We start from the raw sequence: 6,529 nt of genomic DNA, 5'->3' as shown, positions 1-6,529 counted from the left end.
TCTTCTTCTTTGATTGAAGGGAGGGTAGCAAATATCATTTTTGGGCAAGCTCAGAGGAGGGTGTTTTATTGGTTTTCCGTCATCATCCCTGATTTATTTCTACTTTACTGTAAAAAAAAAAAAGAAACAAACACAAAAAAAAACATTTAATTAAGGTCTGCAAGCAGCGTTAGACGGGACCTTCGCACTCCACGCAACTGGGGTGTGCTGCGCTGTGTCACGTCTCGTCGTAACGCGTGAGGTACCGACACATGCAAATTCACGTTAAAGTCGGAGCTCAGAATCGCCACGCAGTCGCGTCACTTCCCTGTGCTAGTTAAGGTGAACGCTATCACCATGTGATTTGAATATTGCGTTGTAGCATGTGTTCAGGGCGGGACTGGTTGATCAAACGATGTGAAACGTGTTTCATGTGAGATTTGGAACCTATGTATCACTGGAAGTTGTAGGACGGTGTTCAGGTAACTGAAGGTGTGAGTCGATCTGGTTTTATGGCTCAATCGCAGAATTCGACACGTTGTCACGGGCACCAGGTAAGATGACGAGTCACAAAGCGGCTAACTTTTGGATCACGCAATGTGGTCTAGGATTTGCAGTGATCGAAATTTGATAGTCAATCTGAAAAAATCTGTAGGAAGTTAAGTTAATAACAAAAGCCCTTAAAGTGGCCGAAATGCATCACACGTTTGAGATTCGAGTTCGAACCTGGCCAACTTTTGGACGGCACGCACGGACACGCCCTTAGCAAGCGTACATGCAACAAATACACAACTTTTGAATCAGCAAGATACTTTGACTGTACTTGAAGCAGATCCTGATGAATGAGGAGGATTGTCAAATAACGCGAAAAGTCTGCCGAAAAGTGTAATATGAAAATCAAAATGGCCGACTTCCTGTGGGGTTGGGGTTATTGGTCCAGACGGCTTTTTATAACTTCTCGGCAGGTTAGTTACGTGCCTACCGAGTTTCGTACATATCGTGAAACGTGGCGGCCGGGGCTGCTTTTAAAACAATAGGGACCTCCAGCAGTCGCTGGCTCGGTCCCTAATTATAACAAATGTTTCCCCTTTTTCTTATTATTATTATTTAGCAGTTCTTTTTTAGCAGCAATTTATTGTTTCGTGGTAAATTTTTTTATGTTTGCCATAAATATATTGTCTATTAGACAGAGGGTGTTGTTTGTTAGTTTTTTCCAAGTCAAGGGTTTGGTCCAAAGAAAAAAAATAATGCATGGAAGTGCCTTGCTTTTTAATAAAATATTGTTTTTTTTCTCTGTGGGCCTACTGAGCATGTAATGGCAGGGACCCAAGGGGTCAAACGATCCCTTAGCCAGAGCCTTTGTTTGAAGCTCCACTATCTTGTCAAAGGTCAGTCAATGTCCTGATCACTCTTAAGTCCTTTAATATTTATTTTCTGCCAATCCTGGTTTATTTTGTATTATAGTTTTCCTAATTTATTCCTATATAATGCAGTTGCACAGTGCATTTTTAAAATATTTGTGGGTGGCTTCTTTATGACCTTTAATTCAGCGTCTTACTTTTTTTCTTAATTTTTTTAAAATGACAAACCACAGCACCCCAAGTTTGTCCATAAATTAACGTTCCTGACCATTTTCAGTCTGTGTGTGTGTGTGTATGTGTGTAAAAAAGAGTGAACAACAACAATTTCCCCTTGGGGATTAATAAAGTATATCTTCTTCTTCTTCTTCTTTTACTGCTTTACATCGTATTTTCTTGAACAGGTAAAGCAGCCATTTTGAAGAGATATACATTTGATAAATCACAACTTCATCATTAGTAAAACAATACACATTTTAAACACTTTATAAATTAGACAAAATAAAGCCACTGAGGTTAACAGATTCTCATTTTTCCTCCAAGTAAAACAAACAAATTTGTGTGCTCACTTTCTAAATGATACAATTTAAGTTAAGGATCTAAGGAGGCAAGCGAGGAAGCTCTGGAAAAGAGTCTTCAACAAGAACAAAACACTGAAGTTAAGGTGCAATTTTTCAGTGATGAACTTTAACAGCACTATTCTAAACTAGACTGAGTAAACTGAGTGTCAGTATTATGTGTGCTGAAGGGTCACTTGCTCATTTACTCAGGATTTTTCCTGCCTTATGTTACTATTGGCTTAAAGAAGTGGTTCTCAAATATGGAGGAATCTCTGAAATAGTTTTAAGGAATGAAATTAATTCAAAAACATATCTCATCTCGTTCATTTACGTAGCACGAGCATGCATCCATGATTAGTTAGGAGCTTAAAAGTGATGTAAATGTAAGTGGAGGTAAAATGAATGGTTCAAAAACACTGCAATTGTGGCTCCAAACAGGAACTATTGGGAAGAGAGGTTTGGAGAACGCCTTTTTTCCACTAAATTAGCTCTGGTTCTTGAACCGGTTCCATTCAGGATTCAACAATGGTCAGCAATAATAGTCTTATTAGGAATAAACCTTTGTCCTGTGTGAACTGTCTGTAGCTGCAGCCTACGCTGCTGTATTTTAATGTCGGTCATAATGGTGATACTTAGAGAACCTGATACTTACTGAGATGGCACTTTCCTGGTTATAGGGTTTTTAAAAAAGAGATACAACCAGATGTGTTGTCTTTGGTTAATCTGAGATAAAAACGTTTTTTGTATAGCATGCTAATGTTTATACAAGATGCTTTTTATCATTCAGATGGTTACACAGCACCCTTCCACTCTGAAACACACTGAAGTGTTTCAGACGTTTGGGGGCCTCTCCTTGACCACATGGTAAAAACCTGAATCTATTTTAGGGTACTGGCTATAATCTATTTATTTTTCATCCATTATTTAATTTATTTGATTTGTTAGAAGAGAGGTGCAGCTCTCCTCTTTCCTTTTTCAACACTTTATTTAGTTTTTTGTTTAATTATGTATATGTTATATTTTTTCTCAGTGTTATTATTAAGTGTGTGTTATGTCTTTCCCTTTCCTTGATTTGTAAAATGGTAAAAATAAAAAATAAAAATGTTCAATTAATCATGAAAACAAGTTATATAATTTTTATATGACCTGCAAAATTAGCGTGGTGATTTGGAGACTTACAGTGCAATTGTACACTGTAAAAGTAGAGAAATCTCATAATTTCAAGGCAACTATCGCCTTATGTATAGTCTTAAGTCGCCATAAAATTTTAAGTCTTACTTATACTCTCACATTTTTAAATAAGCAAATAATAATTTAGTTTTCTTCCTGTGAAAAAATTGAATTTCAAAAATTGTTAAAAAGTGTTAAATAATGAAATACAGATTTTTGTTGTTTCTAAAATTCAAAAATGCAAGTTTTTCTAACGAAGAAATTCTCTCAACAAAATATAGTTTTTTTTTGTCTATTTCAGTTTGACTTAAAACTAAAAAAAAATATAATGAATATATATGCTGCACAGACAGACAACATTTACGAACAAGCACAACAAGACTGAAGAAATAATAAAAGAACAGACAGGACTATATAAAACCGGATAAGTTCATGTAACTTTTTTTGAGTGAAATGAACTGGTTTTACATTGAAGGTGGCCTTTCAGTCCATCCATGTACACTCACTGTATTTTAGGTGTGTCCATTGGGAAACTAAGACCAGGAGAAACCTCTGTGACTTAAAAGTGATGCTCAAACCTGCTCCTGCATGAAATGCATGTAAGCATGTTGCTTAAACTCCTCTGTGCAACCTTCTACCCCAGAGAAATGGAATTTAATTTTAGAGCATGTTTCTTTTTTGGAAAAGATGCAATTTCTTGTGAAAAATATCAACTTTAATGGCCAACTAGATGACTTATGAAAACACATGAAAGTGAAAACACATTGTTGGCTCCTCTCTCCGCAGCTTCCCCATGAGAAATGGGGCCAAGCCTCATTTAAAGCGCGGCGCCTGAGCCGTGTCGCTCGGGTTCACAAATGTGGGGCTTTAACCTGGTGGTTTCTTCCTGGAATGAGGCCGCTGCTAATGAGCCCATCAGGACAAAGGTGAGTTCTAAATGAGCGGAAAGGAAAGTAAACAAGCCAGGTGACAAATTGCACATAAGCGAACATCAAGTAGCCTCAGACGGAGATTGTGTCCACGCATACAAACTTGCTCACAAGAAAAAAGCCTGTGGCTGTCAGTGTTGTAAAGAGTTGTTGAGGCTAGACGTTTTTGTTGTGGAGACTCTCATAGCGTGCAGGTGCTCTTTTCAAAGGCAGCCCTCTCTGCTGGGCCCTTCTTGGCCAGTGTTGAATGTTGGGCTCCCAGGGTGTTTGTTTGGGTTCTGTTTTGTATGCTTAGTGTCTATGCCGGCTTGATACCTATTCCTCTTTTCTTCTGTTACTTAAGCGCACATTTTCTCAGAGAACGCTTGCAAGGCTTTCCAAAATATATAACCTGCTCACAAAGAGCGAAGGTCAGTTTTTCCATTCACGGAAAGAAAAAGAAAAAAAGCAACATGAGACTAAAAAGGCTGCATTCACACTGCAGGCACAAGTGGCCCCAAATCTGATTTGTTTTTGCTAATATGTGACTCAGATCTGTTTTTTTTTCGTGACAGTGTGAACAGCCCAAATCACATGGAATCTCATCTTTTCAATTCTGATTTGGGCCACTTTGGCTATGTTTGCACTGTAATCAGCTCTGATTTATTGCTCAGATTTTGTTGTTCACATTATTTGTTTTCATTCAGGCCTGGTGGACTCCATTAGGAGCACTAGGAGGAGCCAGAGGAACCAGATTTTTTTGTGTACTACTGTCAGGATATAGTGAGAGCTTCAGCAGATATGACAATGAAATATGACAGAAAAACTAATATCTGATCTTGTTTTACTCAAACTTCCTGCAGTTATTGTGTTCACTGTTTGGGTTCATGGTACATTTCAGTTTTTCTCTAGTGTTATTGTTATGCAGCGAATAGAATATAAAATATCCATAAAATATGTCACATATTCAGGTTAGTAAATGAAAGAAAAGGGGTCTGTTAAGGAAAAAGCTTGAGAACCATCCAGTGCTCTAGATTGACATTCATCATGCAGGTCACTTACACACTGGAATCATTTAAAAAAGTGCAGTGTGAATGTAGCATTAGTTACAAGTTCCTAAGCCTTATACAGTCATAGCGAGAATATATGCTGCATTACTATAAATCTATACATCTCTGGAGAATTCACATATTTTCCTCTACAGCATGGTGAGTTAGGATCTCAATTAAAAATAGGTCTTCAGTTTCACGCTACATTTAAATCCTGCCCATGATTTTGGCCCACAATCTCTCATCGTGTGTGTGTGTGTGTGTGTAGAATCATCAGTGTGTCAGATGGAGCCCGTTGTGCCAGGCAGCCGGGCAGCGGCGGTGCCACTCTGTGTGGTCAGGGCACAGTGTGTCCTCTCAGCTGCCGTTTCCAATTCACAACTAACTTGACAGCAGCATCCTCGCTCATTCACAAGCAAGCAAGCAGATGGTGGCAAGCTCGCTGTTCGCGTGTTTGCCCGTTTCTTTTGGAGAGGCAGCTGTGAGAAGCACTGCTTTGCCCACTGCTGCGTCCAGCTTCATATGCAGGCAAACAAAGAGGAGGACAATTGAAATGAAACTCTGAAGTCTGTAAGATCTAACAAAAAAAAAGATGCCCAGAGACGAGGCTTGTATAAAATCTCCCAGATCACTCAGTATCATCCAGAGAGGCTGCGGCCAGTTTCATCAGAGAGTAATCCTTGAGATTATACCCCTGCATGGTGGACAATGAGCATATTGTTGTGATCTTGTTGCCGTAATCCAGCTCAGCACCATATGCAATAGACAGCAATGCTCTCTGGAGAGCTACAGTGGTGAATAATACTGTCCAGTCTTAGCACAGCAATCCATCTGCCACCGGCTCTCTGTGTCTGAAAATATCTCCACTAGAATCAGCTCCGAGGCAGCATATTAGAGCACTCTCAATCTGTTTTTGTTCATTTTTATTCAGGATGATGCCAGAATGCAGCTGCAAATTTCTCTCTGAAAAAGGGACCACAACTTGGTATAGCCATTCAAGCCTCCTGGAGTCTAATATGAATGTGATTTCAATTTTGGTCATAACCTGGAGTGCACAGAGAGGAGATGGATTCGAAATGGGGATGGGGTGAAGCCATCTGTTTTGCAGTAGAATCAGAGGGACAGAGGAAGAAATTTTGGAGGAGCCGAGCAGGGACGCTGGAAGTCAGTCGAAGCTGGGGGTTGTCAGTCTGTATAATGACATCATACTAATTGCTGCACGGCATTCATGTCGGTCAGGATCATTGATATATAATAACATTTCACACCAAAAATTTTAGAATTCTAATCTGTGAGAAAAAAAATTCTCTGGCTTGCCCCTAATTGCAGTTGCAAGAATCCACCGGGCCTGAACGAAAACAACTAATCAGAGCCGAGAAAGATGTAAAGACACTTTGGGTCGGTGGCATGCATATAGCTGATTGTTCACTCCCAGGGTCTGTATTTGATGCCCTGGTAATGAGACTCAACAATCAACTATGTTTCTTGGCTCTGATTGGCTGTTT

At 39.3% G+C, this 6,529-nt stretch overlaps 2 protein-coding genes across 2 annotated transcripts in view; one reads left to right on the top strand and one right to left on the bottom strand.

Moving 5' to 3' along the window:
- Nucleotides 1-6,529, bottom strand: part of zgc:158403 (tetratricopeptide repeat protein 39A) — a gene marked incomplete at its 5' end in the record, with an annotated part of 767,589 nt that overhangs the window by 741,439 nt on the left and 19,621 nt on the right.
- Nucleotides 1-6,529, top strand: part of gadd45gip1 (growth arrest and DNA-damage-inducible, gamma interacting protein 1) — a 39,877-nt gene that overhangs the window by 23,699 nt on the left and 9,649 nt on the right. The window contains exon 2 of the mRNA XM_035654223.1: nucleotides 3,854-3,993. The gene's annotated coding sequence lies outside the window, so the exon portion shown is untranslated. The remainder of the gene's footprint in view (nucleotides 1-3,853; nucleotides 3,994-6,529) is intronic.

This window comes from Morone saxatilis, unplaced genomic scaffold, assembly GCF_004916995.1.
Source record: "Morone saxatilis isolate NCDOM2014 unplaced genomic scaffold, NCSU_SB_2.0 Contig14, whole genome shotgun sequence".
NCBI classification, from domain to species: domain Eukaryota; kingdom Metazoa; phylum Chordata; class Actinopteri; family Moronidae; genus Morone; species Morone saxatilis.
The sequence above is the reverse complement of the archived record's forward strand: the minus strand, read 5'-3'. Positions and strand labels throughout refer to the sequence as shown.